Source organism: Canis lupus, chromosome 25 (genome assembly GCF_003254725.2).
Source record: "Canis lupus dingo isolate Sandy chromosome 25, ASM325472v2, whole genome shotgun sequence".
In the NCBI taxonomy this organism is placed as follows: Eukaryota; Metazoa; Chordata; class Mammalia; order Carnivora; family Canidae; genus Canis; species Canis lupus.
Genome location: NC_064267.1, coordinates 34595441 through 34609165, shown reverse-complemented (window position 1 = coordinate 34609165; position 13725 = coordinate 34595441). Strand labels below are relative to the sequence as shown.

At 55.1% G+C, this 13725-nt stretch overlaps 1 protein-coding gene across 10 annotated transcripts in view; it reads right to left on the bottom strand.

The window, feature by feature from the left end:
- The window catches only part of PEBP4 (phosphatidylethanolamine binding protein 4), a 247095-nt gene that overhangs the window by 22283 nt on the left and 211087 nt on the right, over positions 1-13725 (bottom strand). The gene's annotated exons all lie outside the window — the stretch shown is intronic.

Below are 13725 nucleotides of genomic sequence, written 5' to 3'. Positions count from 1 at the left end.
TTGTGCCTGCTCAAACCTCCTTAGGAGTCAATAATCTAATATTTGTGTGGTCGTGGTCACCACATGAAGAAAGGGAAACACCTCTTGCCGGGTGCCTCCAATGCCCAGGCATTCCGCCGGCGTCTTAATACAAGTTCGCTCCCTCTGGTCCCCGCCTTCCGGGACCTTTCCTGCTCAGGGGCAGTGACCCTCACGAGAGGCATCCCTGGGAGGCCAGAGGTCGCCTGCCCTGCTGAAGGAGTCGTGCTTCGTGGTCTCATTCTCGGCTGCCACAGAACTAGGGAAGGGGTGCCATCCAGTTAGAGGCAGCCCTGCTGCATGAGCGACTGAGCTGTTGGCGCGGCCGTCCGAAAGGGCAAACTGGGCTTCAGTCCAATGTCATTACCAATCAGCTACATGACTGTGAGCAAGACACTTACTTTCTCGGTGTCTCTGCTGCTCTACCTACCGAGCGGCAATGACGATGATGCCTGCCCCCCTGCTTTCCCCATGGGGCTGTCATCAAGATGAAATTAGGAAGAGAAATATTCTCCAGCCCCCCAGTGCCATCCTAGTGCAAGGGTCATCGTGGTTCCCCTTCCCCGGGCCACCCACTGGGGGAAGGGTGGGAAGGAGACCGGGAACCCATCCTGCCAGCCCCCTCGTGCTGCGGCAGACCCGAGAAGTCTCCTGGCAGGGTCAACCTCATGAGGCTAATGGCTGTGCCGTGGGCTTGGAGGTTACTCGGCTGTGAACGTGGGCCTGTCCTGCTGGGTCTGCACTCACCCGGGGTGCGCAGAGCGCGTGGCACATGATGTTTATTAATATGCCTTGATGAGGGGCATTAATATCTCTTAATGACACCATCTGAGCCCGGCCTCCTTCTTTCTCTCGCTCCTTGCTCCTCATTCCTGTCTCCCCCCCCCTCCGCCCCCCCCCACAGAGACACACACAGTCACAGAGCAAGTGAAGGACAGGAGAACGAGCTGTCAAGCTGTCGGGGAGGAAGGGCTCCGATGGGGGTCCAGCCACAGGGACAGACAGAAGATCCTGGGTGCGGGAGGCAGGAGGATGCTCGGGCTCTGCTGTTGGGTGGAAACTGGGCCAGAAACTGCTTGGCCATGGGAGCAAGGGAAACAAAACTGTGGCGAGACCTTTCCAAAACTGGTGGGGAGGAAGGGGAGTGGCAGGGGCTGAGCCAGGAGCCCAGGAGCCTCAGGAGCTGGGGAGGGGCTGGGTTCCTTCATGGGAGTGGGAAAGGGGAAAACAGTGAGTCACACACACTCACACATCTTCACACACTCATGTCCATTTGTGCACACCCATCACTCACATACATGCATGCTCAACATGCTCACATATACATGTCCACACACGACCTCCACATTCACATACTTAGGCACACATGCCACACATACCCCCTCACACCCACATGTATACATGTCCACAGCCACACACACATGCTCATATACAAACACAACGTGCTTACATGCACACACATTCACACATAGGTAGTTGTCATGCATACTTATGCATGCACCCATACACATGCATACACATGTCTACACAGTCACAGGCACATGCTCACACACATGCACACTCACATGTTCACACACATCTTGATACACAGCTCTCTGCACTTGTGCGCTTAAGCACACACATTCACATATACATATGTTCACACAATGTGCTTACATGTGCACTCACATGCATCTCACATATGCACACACACACAGACACAATATGCTCATACAATATGTACTCACACATACATATGCATGCTTATATATAGTCACATATTTACACATGATACGCTCATCAATGCAAACTCACAGTCCTACATACAGATGCACACACATGCACACACGTACTCACATTATACATAGTTGTACACAGTCACACATACATACTCACAAGGCACACATACACACATGCATACACGCTTTCACAAACACATGCTCACTATACTATCTCTCCCAGGCCGTCTTGCACTGGTGGGCATGTCAGGCGCTGAGTGTGATAGGAAGGCCAGGATGATGGGGCATTTGGAAGGGGCTGGTGTTGAGGCTAAAGCTTGGACTGTGGGATGAGGACCAGGGGGTGTGGGAATCTGCAGGCCCCTGGCAGGAGCCCAGGACAAAGAGATGACTGATTAGGACTGTTTGTGAGTAAGAACTGAGCTGTTCTGCTCCCCTGTGAGGGTCTATGGGGTGGGGATGGAGGAGGGGAGGGGAGCCCTGGTGGGAGAGGTGGCCCATGGAGTGGGGTCACCGGCCTTGCCCTCCCACCACTAGAGTGTGGAGCTTCGGGTTGACACGCTCCCCTGTCCATGCAGCACAGAGGCAGAACAAATGGGAAACGGGTGTAGCAGGGAATAAAGGGCTTGGGAAACTGCAACCTTCAGAGGGAGGGAGCTGCAGGGCTACCTCTGCAGGCCTGGTGCTTATCTATGGCTCCCATCTCTCATCTCTAGCATCCAGTCTTTCTGGCTGGGTGGCTGCAACCCCAGGAAGGGAGACCACGAGGTACTGGGGAGGGCCAATAAGCTGAGAGGTGCAAACCCAACCTGGGCCAGACCTTTGCTTCCCAGCTCCCGCTGGACAGAGGGGGCCCAGAAGCCCCCTAGCACCCACCTGGCCTGGGAAGGGTACCCCAGGGCTTGTGGATGATGGGTGGCACTGGTGTCTGGACTGCTCCAGGCTGTGAGAGCTTCTTGCCAACCCTCCCCCCACCCCAGGTTCTGGGGAGTGGGGATCACCTTTACCAACTGCTGGGAGGCTTTTTTACAGCGCCTGCTCCTGATTCTACTAGTCCCTCTCTCTCCCCTCTTTTTGTCACCCCTGACCTTGTCCTGTCCTGTTCTCCACAGTCAACCAGGAAATGGTCAGCTGCCTCTGGGCCACACTGCCCTCCCCACATTCCACCTAAGAGATGCTGGTAGTTCTAGCGAAGTGGGCCACAAGACCGGGGGGCTGGGGGCATGAGTGTGGTCGGGGGGGAGGCCTCCAGGGGGAAGGTGGGTGGCAGTGGTGGGAGTCAAGCTCCTGAGCTCTGTTCTCTGTTTTCTCTTCCTCCTCTGCCCTGCTTTAGGCTTCCATACTCAGCTCTAGTGGGAAGATGAAGCATAATCTGTACTTTGGGCCTTCTTTCTCCTTCCTTACCAGAGGGCCCAGGCCTGGGGCTACCTCGTGAGGAAGAAGGAAGGAGTAAAGGAAGGATGGAAGGAAGGAAGGTGGGTGGGAAGGAAGAGAGGGATAGACAGATAGGACTTCCTGGAAGAAAGATTGGGGATCAGGATTTTGTGACGAAAGAAGAAACGAAAAGATGCTGGTGAGACCTGGCGGTTCTGTGAAACCCTGTAGTCATTAGCAGATGTGACAATAAGTAGAAACAGTTAAAGCTCATTCAGATCACATCTTGCTCTTTTCACAGAAGCTGACAGTGAACTTGGCCCTGGTCCCCTAGCCCCTTGCTATTCAGAGCAGCAGCAGCAGCACCTGGGAGCTTGTCAGAAATGCAGACTCTCGGGCTCTTCCCCAGACCTGTGAATCAGAATCTCCCTTTTAACAAGAACTGGTGGTGATTCGGTGATTCGTCTACACACGAAAGTCTGAGAAGCCCTGGCCCAGAGTCCTGCCCTGAGACCTGCCTGCCCACCATTTTCCCTGGGCCCTCTGGCCTGGGCAGGGGACTCCCGGGTGGGAGCAGCAATGGGGAGGGAACCATCCAAGGTCTTGTCCCTGGCCGGTCTCTTTCAGGCTTCAGAGCCCTGGGAATCCCCCTTCCTGGGGAGGACTGACTGGTCCTGAAGTGGCCCCAGCTGTCAAGTCAGGTTATTTGACTGGTCAGGCTCCTGGGCAGTCAGAGGAGATGGGTGGCCTGGAGGGGCAGGGGGTTGGCCAGGACTGGGAGATGCCAGGCCCGTCTCCTCCCCTGCACACCTGCCTGGAGCCACAGAAGCAGCCCCAGATCAGTGACTCCCGGTGTCACTTGCTGTTCTGAGCTTTTGGGTTTTTGGGATTGGGCAGGGCAGGCCCTCCCAGTGGGACACTGGGTACAGTCTGATGGGTACTATGGGGGGTGCTGGATCCGCCCACTGGTGTTCCCTCCTGCCTGACCATACTGCTCACTCCTGGCCCTATTTTGGAGAGTTCATTCATTCATTTATTTGTTTATTCCCCAGGGACCTGCGGGGAGGAAGAAGCGAGAGAGCACTGCTCTTCCTTGTAGCCTGTAGAACAGAGAGGGGGGTGCGTGGGGCTGCCCAGGCTTGTGGGTCAGGGTCTGCTCTAGGGTGGGCCGTGGTCCTAGCAGGAGGCCTGCTGCTAGGCTTTCTCCCCTCAGAGATGCCCAAGTAAAGCTGTCATCCTTGGAAAGCTCCCAGTCTATCCTCCGCGGCCTGTGGTGGGCCTTTGCGCCCCTGCCCGCCTGGGTCAGGCCAGGCTCACTTGTCTCAGCCAAGAGAACAGTGACTGTGGCCCACTGGGGGCCTGCCAGGCCCAGGGTCTGCTCTCATTCTGTTGTGTCACCTTTGACGGTGCCCGGCAGGCAAATGCCAATCTGGGGAGCTTGGCAATTACCATGCAAAAACAACCGAGACTGAGCTCGGTAAACACCCTGACCTCACAGTTGGTCTGTCTCTGGAAAGCGTGGGGACTGACATGACCCCGGGGAGTGGAAGGGAGTCTGTGGCCCTCTCTGGCGAGGTCCCACGGAACCTGGGCCACCGCGTCACCCCCCCCCCCACGGGTGCTCATCTGCAGCTGGCCCCTCCGGAAGAGGGGTGGCCGGCTGAGTTTGGGGCCGATGCCATGCTTGGCTTCCCGCCCTGTGGGGATCATCACCAGTCTCCAGGTGTGTCGAAATGAGTTTTTGCACAACTCTGAGGAGGGCCCAGCAGTTCCAGGTGACAGTGCCCAGGGCCGTGAGGAGATGGGAGGAAAGGGGACGGGGTGACAGCAGAGAAGAACCTCAAAGAGGGTCAAGGGGCTTCCGCAGATGCTGACTCCCCAAGCTGCTGGATCTAGGGCTCGGGTGCCTCCTTCCAATCCCCCACCCATGCGGCTGGACCTCAGAGGCCTTCCACTCAAGGAGTCTGGGATTCCGGGCTGCCAGGCCAGTCCCCAGGCTGGGCCACAGGGTGCCGAGACCAACTTCTCCCCAGAACTTTTTTGTTGTGAGCAGTCAATTGCCCTGGCATCCGAGGCTGCTGCGCACAAGGAAGGGGTCGTTAATGAACGCAAATGACAGCTGATTAATCTGCCTCCTCTCTGTGGGGTCTGGCCACGCTCCATTCCGCCTCCGTGGCCTGCGCCAGCAGGGTGGGCTCCAACCTATTACCACTGCGCTTCCAGCCATAATGGGGAAGAGGGCAAGCCCCATCCCTCCCCTGCGCCAGTCCCCAGCCCGGGGTCCTGCCATGCATGAAGGGCTGGCCCTGCAGGAGCAGGAGAGGCCTTGGCCCTGCCGGACTCTCTCACTAGGTGCTCCCCTCTAGGAAGGGGGCAGACTGCAAGGAAAGATGCGAGCAGGTGCTCAGTGGGATTTGTGGAGAGGGGTTACACTTAGGAGGTAAGGGGGGGCACTGTCTAGACAATGGCAGATGGTTCGTTTTTCAGTTCCTTGCTGTGTCCTTAAGAAAGCAGCAGGTTCCTCAGATCTTTTGCACTGTGGGAAAAGGCAGAGGGAGAAGGATGGGGCTACAGAGAATCCCTCCTCCTCAGCCAGGTCACCTGCCCCGGCTCCTGGCTGATGTCAACGCAGTGCACATTTACTGAGCTCCTGCGAGGTGCCAAGTGCGGTGCAGGTGTGAGGGTGATTTAGAGTCTGGCAGGAATGCAGAGTGAAGGGGTAATTACAGATGGGATGCATGCGAAGAAGAGGACTTACAGAGGGCAGGGAGGGCTTCCTGGAAGAAGCAGATAGATTCTCCACCTGATAGTGGTGCTTGACAGGGAGAGGGGAGGGAGAACTATGTGCTGGGATGGAAAGGCCCCTATTTCCTGCACCCAGGCGTGGGATCTCTTAGGGCCTCCCCAGGTTAAGGGGATTGGTTGCTAGACCCTTCCTTTGAGGGATGGAGGAGCAGGAGAGGGAGTGAGTCAGGCCTGGAATGAAGGCTACTGACCTTCTCCCAGCAGGACCCCTTGGCTGAGAAGCAGAAGTAGAGTTCCCTTTGGGGGAGAAACCCCTCAGTTTTCACTGCAACAAAGAAGGGGCCCCAAGCTCTCTCCTGCCACAGCCTCTAATGATGGGGTTGGGGTGTAATGAATATCTGTGTACTCATAAAACAGGCTAATGACCGTCCTCATTTCATGGACCCCTTTCATCCTCACTCATTCCCAAACCAGAAGGGACCATCCTGAGGACCGAGGCCCAGAGCCTGGTGGCAGCCACAGATCCCAGCTGTTTGGGGTGGGGGCCAGCTGTCCTAAAGCTGAGGGCTCTCGGAGGCTGCCTTCTCCTCTTCCATCCTTTATCTGTTTGAAACAGCTTCAGGAATTTAGGTCGATGGCTGACCAACCATAGGAAGTGGGCAGGGGTTGGGGAGGGAGGAAGCATGAATGCCCTGATTCTTAAGAACAGTGTCGACACCTGTAGCACATGGCTGCAGAGAAAGAGCATTTAGCACCCGTTGCCTGCACCACACCCCCTTCTGCCCAGGTACTGATAGGAGTTCTCAGAATCACCCAACACCTGAGAAGAGCTAGACCCGAGGAGGGAGGGGCTGGGCCTGCTGAATCACCAGCAACACCTGTGTTTTGCTTGGGAGGTCTCCCGCTCAGGGACTAGCCAAGCCTGACCCTGTTTGGCTTCCTGGAGCTTGGTGAGATCACAGCCCCGGGTGTTGTGGCTGCAGGCCAGTGTGACCTGCTATGCAGGGAGTATTTTTAAAGAGATACTTGCTCCTGTGTTCCCAGGATCAGCTCCACGAGAGACTCAAGTTGTTCTGAGTCCTCCACCTCTCCCAAATTTGCTTGTAGAAATGGGTCAGGGGAACATGAAATCCACAGGCCAATCCCCTTGCCGTGGACAAGCCCCCGGGGCGGGCTGGGGCGGTCCTCAGGGGCTCCTGGTGACTGGCAGCATTGGAGGGAGGTGGGATGCGCAAGTACCCTAGGACAGAGACAGCCCAATTTGCTTTCCCCAGAGCTGGGGGACTGTCTCACCATGGTCTTCTGAGCCTGCACAGAAGCCACAAGGCCACCATGACAGGGTCTGCCTGTGGCAAGACACTCATGGATGAGTCAGCCTGCAGCCTCAGTGTTCCCATCTGGGCGCTGGCCCAGCCCTGCCTCCAGGCCATCTGCAGATAATTGGGGTCAGTGGAGGGCAGAGGATCCCAAGAATGTAGATTCCTGTGCCCCTCGCCAGGATCCCATTTGCATGTTCCCTTCTATTGGAGACAATTGCCCCTTCACAGCCTAGGGCAGAAAGAGCACTGCCCCCAGGTCGCACTTAGCCTCTCAGCTGGGGGCACCACGGTAGAGAGGGGGCACACGGAGCCACAATCTCAAGTCCTCCCTCTCGGTCTGGGAGAGTAGGGACCTAACAGCTAAGGCGAGTCACCCGGAGGTGGTGGTAGAGTAACCACTACCATCCTGGACGTGTGTCAGGCGCTCTCCCCTCTAGAGGCGTTTCAGGCATTTCTTTCTTTCTTTCTTTCTTTCTTTCTTTCTTTCTTTCTTTCTTTCTTTCTTTCTTTCTTTCTTTCTTCTTTCTTTCTTTTTTTTTAAATGTATCCACAAGACACACACACACACACAGAGAGAGAGAGAGAGAGAGAGAGAGACAGAGACAGAGAGAGAGAAGTAGGCTCCATGCAGGGAGCCCGACGTGGGACTCGATCCCGAGGTCTCCAGGATCAAGCCCTGGGCCAAAGGCAGGTGCTGAACCACTGAGCCACGCGGCTGCCCAGTTTCAGGCATTTCTGAGCCACTGCACCGTCTCATCTCCCTTTCCAAGGAGGCAGAAGGGGCAGTGGGGATCACCCCCGATTTGCAGGGGGGAGGGGAACGCAAGCCCTTGAGAGGTTTGGTGGCCTGCCCGAGCTTACAGTCCCTACAGGCGGCAGATCTGGGAACGCGGTCCAGGTGTCCTGGCCCATGCTCTAACCCTCTTGACGCACAGTCCACTGTTTTTTTGCCGACACCTCCCAACAAGGGGGGCTGTGTTAAGGACATGGGCTGTGAAGAGATGACTTCTTTCCCTTTTGCTGGAATTTCTCAGGTGACCCCGGTTTCTCAGTCTCAGACGCCCTCCTCAGATTCTTTCTCTTTCCAGCCCAGTTCATACCTCGCCTTCCTCAACTGCATTTACCCCAGTGCTTCCTCCGTCACACTGGGCTTGGCTCTGTCAGGTACATTCCCCCAGCCTAGAGCTGCACCTGCTGGCTCTCCTGCCTCTCCTCTGGGCCGGAGCTCCGCCCGCGGATCTTGTCCTGTCCACCCTCTTCTGCTCTGGTGGCAGGGGGGAAGCACGGGCCCTAAGTCCCTGGGGCCACAGGGCCAGGATTGACACACAAGTGCCTGCCTTGTCCATGGGCTCCAGGCCCGTCAGATCACCGGCTGATCCCCAATGGCCCCGCTAAGCAGGAAACTGGGTCTGGGGGAGCGCAGCCACTTGTCCTGGTCATTAGGTGGCAGAATGGGAATTAAACCGAGGTATTTCTGAGTTCAGACCCGGACCCGGGCCCTGGCTTATGCAACACTTAGACTCTTAGCTTGAATGACTTGGACACTTGTGCACACATATGCATGCGCGTGCGCACACACACACATGCATAGATTGCGTAGGGAGGTGTGTGGAAGGAAGATAAATTAGCCTGATTTCAAAGCTCTTTGCCTGGCTCACTATTGTCTCTCAAATGTTCGCTTAGAGGAGGGTGTGAGAAAGTGACAAAATGGATCATCGATGGAATTGAATCAAAGTGTCGTCTCCGGGTTTGAAAATGCACTCGACTTGTGGCAGGAGAAGCATTTTTATCTCACTAGGTTCCCCTTCTTTCTTTTTTCCAAGAAACATTTCTGCTGCAGTGAACTGTTAAAGGGCCTCGAGGTGTGCCTTCCCAGCACTAGGGGCAGGGGCATCTGTCTCTCTGCCAGGCCAGGTGCTCAGGTGCAGAAGGCACCCTAGGGGGTGGAGAGAGTCCTGGGCACAAGGACTGATCGGTTTGGGGACAGGTTGGGCTCTTTAGGTCTGTCTGGAGAAACAGTCAGATGCCATATCTGTGCCCCTGGCTGTGGGGTCTGTGACTCTGTTCTCTGGTCCTTCTGGAGTAGGATCGGAGGAGTGTGTCTGCCCCCCGGACTAGGACAGTTGCTCAGATCTCAGCCATAGGGGCAGCCACAGGATTGCCCTTCCCTTCTTGCCCCTCCTCCCTATGCCAGCCTCTTCCTCCTCTTTTCTCTCTCCTCTCCATCATCTTTCTCTTGAGTCCTCTGTTCTGCCCTCTTCTCCTCCCTCCTCCTCTCCCTTCTCCTCTCCTTCTTTCCAAGGGGACCTCCGCCCTCCACCAGGAAACAGATTTCTTCAGACCATCTGGTCCCACAGTCTGCCTCCTCCTCCTCAGCACTGTCCATCCATTACAATTACAAATGTTCTAGATCTGCCCTGTCCTATGGAGTAGCTCTAGCCACGTGTGGCTCTTGGACACTTCCAATGTAGCTAGTACCGTGCAGAAGTTGTCTTTATAAGCGTTTTATTGACTTTTAATTAATTGTAATTTAAATAAGCACATGTGGCTGGTGGCTAGTGACCTGGACATCAGAGCTGTCAGTGATACCAAGTGCTCGACTCTCCAGAGGTCCCTGGGGGCACCGTCCACCCTTGTCCAGGCCCAGCCCCACCCCCAAGTGCCTCTGTGTGGACCCTGCTTCCCTCTCATGTTCAATTTCCTGACCTGTTAGAGACCCTGGAGGCCTGGGTCCTGGGCTTGGAGGTGGGTCAACACGGGCACTGGATCTGTGAGCCTCAGTGGCCTCTTCTGTAAAACGATGAGGATAATTTCTTGAGGAAGGTGCCCAAGGCTCAAGGTTCCCTTCCAGCTCTAAGTTCCATTCTGCTTTTGGGCAGGAGCCTCCCATCGCCAGATCTGGGTGAATCAGTGTGAGTAGCAGGGCAGGTGGTGTGTATGTGTCTGGTGTATGTGCAGGCATGCATGTGTGCATGCTGTGAGGGGCGGCAGTGAGACCCTGGGGAGCCTGCTTCTCAGGCTGACCCAGCCTGATCTAAAGGTCTGGGACTAGGAAAAGAGCTAAAGGTTCTATTATTAGGGGAAGTTTGCAGCCTGACTCCACTCCTGGCAGGCGTTTGCCCGAGCTGTTCCAGTGATGCCCCAGACTTCCTCTTCTGCCATAAAAGTCTCCCGGAAAGTCTTCCCACAGAGGCCCCAGGGGCTTTCTCAGGGAATGTGTGAGTGTGTGTGCACACAGGCACTGAGGAGCAGAAGCCCCAGGCCGCGTGCACGCTCGCCCACAGCGCTGTTGGCCCTGGCCATGGAGGGGATGTCTGTCCCGGCTTGGGTGGAGGGAGGAGGAGGGGCTTCGCCTGGACCGGGCCCTGGCTTATGCAACACTTAGGCTCTTAGCTTGAACTACTTGGACACTTGTGCACACGCGTGCGCACGCACACACACACACACACACACATGCAGAGACTGCGTAGGGAGGTGTGTGGAAGGAAGATAAATTACCCTTTGCTGCTTTGCCCTCCCTCCAAGCTTCTGCTGCAGGAGTTCTTACCACATCTGGAGAGAAGGGGGGTGGGAATCCCTCAAGACAGGGCTGTTCTCAGGCTCCCTGGGTGTGAGGGAGGCTCCAGGCCTATGGCTGAGGTTGGAGGGACCACTGAGAGGAGCCCTCTGAGGGCAGAGGAGAGAAGCCCTCCAGCCAGTATGTGATGGGACGTGGCCACAGTGTAAAGAGAAGACGATGCCTTCTCTTTTGCTCCAGAAGCGACGGGGATCCTGGGTCACAGAACCCGCGTGGTGGAGAGTTGCGTCAGAGCGAAACTTCGTGCTGGATGCCTTGGGGGAGAGGGCACTGAGGGCTTGTGATTCAATTTCCAACCTTTAGGTGCCTGGGGTCAAGTCCTTGGCCTCCACCAGCTCACCCCTCTCTGACCACTCGTCTGCACTAGATGGCACACGGATGGAGGTGGTCGCTGGGAGTGAGTGAAGAAACGGGGGGTTGAATCAGAGGTCACCAGGCTTTAATCAGCCCTGAGTCAGAGAGGTGGGTGGAAACAACTTCAGGTAGTCTTGGGGTTCCCTAGGAGCAGGAGCTTCCTGGGAAAAAGAGCCCTCCCTGCTGGGGCAGCTATGAGGCTCTGACTGCAGACCAGGCTTTTCTCTGGCGTTGCTGTACACTCTAGAACAGAGAGGCCACTACAAGTGAATGATTTAGAAGCAGATCTGCCTGAAGCCAGGGAACTGACCGGATGACCCACTGAGTCCCTTCTAACTCTGTAATTCCACACAGAGAACTCACCACATCAGTGCCTCTTGGCTCTGTGGTCCTACACTGGCCCACGGAGAGTTGGGGGGATGCCATCGTGGGGACTGGGGAGATGTCAGTCTGTGGTCAGGGAATTGAGAAAGGTATGCGTATAGTGCAAGAGGGATGGGCACAGAGTCCTGCTGGAATTTCTGAATTTGCTGCAGGGTTTTTACTTCTTGGAAATGGGAAAGAGAGTGAGGATGGTTGGAAAGATCTGCAAGTTGCTTTTTGGTTAATGCATGGTTTTGGCAAGAAAGCTGTGAGGTGTGTTCCTCCTTTATCATAGATGGCAGCCCAGATTTCCCACAATACGATGAGGTCTGGCTGGTTGGCACCACCACCACCCCTATATCTCTGTGGGCCTCTGTGTGGGTCTCCTTGCTTTAGGTCTGTGGACAAGAGGGCCCCTCTATGTAACGTCAGCCCTTTGGTGTATAGCTACCTTCCTCGGGCTCATGACCTCCACCTGTCCTGCTGGAGCTGGAAGCCATGCCCACCACAGCCACTGCTTTTATCCATCTCGTCCCTCCCTGGAGCGGGAATCACCATCCAGGGCATGGCCACCAAACATAGAATATGGATCAACTCTCTGAGACGGTCCCCATTTGCCCCTGTCTGAACATTGCCACTCTTTCCTTTCCTTTGAGCAGATACCCCATAGTGGGTAGCTGCAGTAGCTGTGGAAGCACAGATGAGCCATGGGTGAGTTCTAAAGGGGATCCTTCTAAAGGGAAATCCTTCAGTGAGGTCCCCCACTCTGCATTTTACTAAGTGATTGATTCAGGCTCCTTAGAGGCAGCGTGGGTCTGGAACCTAGTCCTCCAGATTCCCAGTGTGAGATGATTTATAACAAATTAATTCTTTCATTTTCCCAGGGGCCTGGATGTGTATGGGGCTAGAATTAGGAAAAATTTATCTGGGCAAAATATTCTCTTCTAAAATCTACTAGATGATTCTGGGCACATGACTGGTGTTTAAAAAAATGCTTGTTGACTGACCTGTGTCTCTGGGTGACTCCTCCCTCCTCTTCTGTAAGAAGGAGGGGCATTCCTTGTAGGGGCTTGGTTTACCCTTCACTGCTGTCACCCTTTAGATTTCCACTCCCCTTGGGCAGCCAGAAAGGAGGGTGCCCGATGGCCCAGCCTCCCCTCCCTGCCATCCCTTGCCGGGGTGCGCCTTGCTCTCTCTTAGCTTTCCTCAGTGCTAAGACCTGAGTAAAGGAGTCAGGAGCAGCCACCCTGACTAACTGTTAGAGAAATAAACAAGACGGTATTGTGCCAAGGGGGGAGAAGTTACATCAAAAATATCTCAGAAAGGAAGAAAGCCAAACTTTTATATGAGATGCATGGATAGGGGGAGAGTGGGGAAAAAAAAGAGCCTGGGTAATTAAGTTAATAGGTTTCTTAAAGAATGCCCTTGTGAGTGATGTTCAACACATTCAAGTGTTGACAAGAAGGTATTGAACTTGACACCCACGCAGCGGGCAGAAGCATGCTCTCAACTCCGACACACCTTCTTTGTCTGAAACTTGTAGTAAAACTCAGTGCTGGGTTGTGAAATCTGTCCCAGGGAATCTGTGCTGTAGGGGCTCCAGGGTCAAGCTGCTTATCTTCATAGGCTTCAGGTGGGCCAGGGTGATCACCCTGAACTAAGATCCCAAGATTAGGGGGGCAAAGGCTGGGGTTCCCAAGTCAGAAGCCTAGGGATGCTATTATGCCACGTGAGGCCTGGAGATCTCTGAGGACCCAGAGACAACTTGCAACTCCTGTGGGGTCGTCAGCCTGAAGCCCTCCCCTCCCTCTGAGCCCCAGCTGCCTTGGGGAACTTGGGTCTGAGACCCAGGAACATCTGTGCAATCCTAGGGCTTCCCTATCATGATGAACTAATGGAAGGATCCAGGTGAATATGGATTTCCTCTTTCTCTGAAATCTGTTTAGGGAGAGAGGCCCTAAATCATTGGTGGGCTGGTGGAAAGCAGGCTTGCCTTGGAAGAGAAGTGGTGTGTGTGTGTGTGTGTGTGTGTGTGTGTGTGTGTGCATATGTGTGTGTAGAGTTGTGCTTAAAGAAAACTTGGAGTTTCTCTTGTTTGAAACCACAGGAGCACAAATCACCATTCTTAAAACAAAGGAATGCCTCCTTTGACAGAGAGCTCACCTCAAAGGCCCTGGATAAGCATGGGGTTTCTGGCCTCTTTGCCTACCCTGGCTCTGCTGTCACCCATCCCTCCCATCATCAGCCATTTACTCGT